Raw genomic sequence first — 2,500 nt, 5'->3', positions numbered from 1 at the left:
CTTCATCTGGAGGTACACACACACACTTCATATGGTGGTACACACACTTCATCTGGAGGTACACACACACACACACTTCATCTGGAGGTACACACACACACTTCATATGGTGGTACACACACTTCATCTGGAGGTACACACACAAACACACTTCATCTGGGGGTACACACACTTCATCTGGAGGTACACACACACACTTCATCTGGAGGTACACACACACACTTCATCTGGAGATACACACACTTCATCTGGAGGTACACACACTTCATCTGGAGGTACACACACACACTTCATCTGGAGGTACACACACACACACTTCATCTGGAGGTACACACACACTTCATATGGTGGTACACACACTTCATCTGGAGGTACACACACACACACACACTTCATCTGGAGGTACACACACACTTCATATGGTGGTACACACACTTCATCTGGAGGTACACACACACACACACACTTCATCTGGAGGTACACACACACACACACACTTCATATGGAGGTACACACACACACACACACTTCATCTGGAGGTACACACACACACACACACACACTTTATCTGGAGCTACACACACACACTTTATCTGGAGCTACACACACACACTTTATCTGGAGGTACACACACACACTTCATCTGGAGGTACACACACACACACTTCATCTGGAGGTACACACATACACACTTTATCTGGAGATACACACACACACACACTTCATCTGGAGGTACACACACACACTTTATCTGGACGTACACACACCTAACTTCATCTGGAGGTACACACACACTTCATCTGGAGGTACACACATACACTTCATCTGGAGGTACACACACACACACTTCATCTGGAGGTACACACATACACTTCATCTGGAGGTACACACACACCATCTGGAGGTACACACACACACACTTCATCTGTAGGTACACACACACACACTTCATCTGGAGGTACACACACACACTTTATCTGGACGTACACACACCTAACTTCATCTGGAGGTACACACACACTTCATCTGGAGGTACACACACACACTTCATCTTGAGGTACACACACACACTTCATCTGGAGGTACACACACACCATCTGGAGGTACACACACATACACTTCATCTGTAGGTACACACACACACACTTCATCTGGAGGTACACACACACACTTCATCTGGAGGTACACACACACACACTTCATCTGGAGGTACACACACACACACTTCATCTGGAGGTACACACACACACACTTCATCTGGAGGTACACACACACACTTCATCTGGAGGTACACACACACACACACACCATCTGGAGGTACACACACACACACTTCATCTGGAGCTACACACACACACACTTCATCTGGAGGTACACACACACACTTCATCTGGAGGTACACACACACACTTCATCTGGAGGTACACACACACACTTCATCTGGAGGTACACACACACACCATCTGGAGGTACACACACTTCATCTGGAGCTACACACACACACACTTCATCTGGAGGTACACACACACACTTCATCTGGAGGTACACACACACACTTCATCTGGAGGTACACACACACACTTCATCTGGAGGTACACACACACACACTTCATCTGGAGGTACACACACACACTTCATCTGGAGGTACACACACACACCATCTGGAGGTACACACACTTCATCTGGAGCTACACACACACACACTTCATCTGGAGGTACACACACACACACTTCATCTGGAGCTACACACACACACACTTCATCTGGAGGTACACACACACACTTCATCTGGAGGTACACACACACACCATCTGGAGGTACACACACTTCACAATGAAGAAGACCTGCTGACACACTTATGACATCACATGATACACAAAGCTAGCAGGTCGCTTGTCGGACGGAACACAAACTCATCGCGGTGCGTTTGAGGTAATCTCGTGTTTTATTGATCACCACGTCATCAATCATGAGAAGTCCACATCCCCTTTAACTTGGGTCCTGATAATAAGGTGCAGAATGGTTGGAATTAGTGTCTGTGGATAAATAATCATTACGATCAGCTGATTTATATTATTGTTTTTGTTCCGTGTTGAATCTGTGTAGTTAGTTATAAAAGTATATTTTAAAGCACCTTTATTTAAAGGAAGTGGGCGTCGGCTCCGATGGGCATTCTTAGAGAAATTAATTATCTGCAGAAGATTAGAGGCGGAATTAAAATGAGTTGACTCTGAACCACCTTCGTTATCGCTGCTCTTCAAGGTATTAAGACACGAATCATAAAAAATAACATTTTAAAATACACATTTGAGAGGAAATCTATCGGGAGTCTTTTAATAGTTGATGTTTAATAAATATATTTATTTACACTGTTACATGATGCTCCACGGGTGAAAAGGGTCATCGATATCACCATGAAACCAGTCAAGAGGATTAGTTATTGAAATGTTATGTTTAAATATTGAAATGAGGCGTTATGTAATGTGACATGATGTGACAT

At 44.3% G+C, this 2,500-nt stretch overlaps 1 protein-coding gene across 5 annotated transcripts in view; it reads left to right on the top strand.

The window, feature by feature from the left end:
• Positions 1–2,500, top strand: part of gripap1 (GRIP1 associated protein 1) — a 56,680-nt gene that overhangs the window by 37,779 nt on the left and 16,401 nt on the right. The window lies entirely within an intron of this gene.

The sequence above is a fragment of the Cyclopterus lumpus genome, chromosome 7, assembly GCF_009769545.1.
Source record: "Cyclopterus lumpus isolate fCycLum1 chromosome 7, fCycLum1.pri, whole genome shotgun sequence".
NCBI lineage: Eukaryota > Metazoa > Chordata > Actinopteri > Perciformes > Cyclopteridae > Cyclopterus > Cyclopterus lumpus.
The sequence above is the reverse complement of the archived record's forward strand: the minus strand, read 5'-3'. Positions and strand labels throughout refer to the sequence as shown.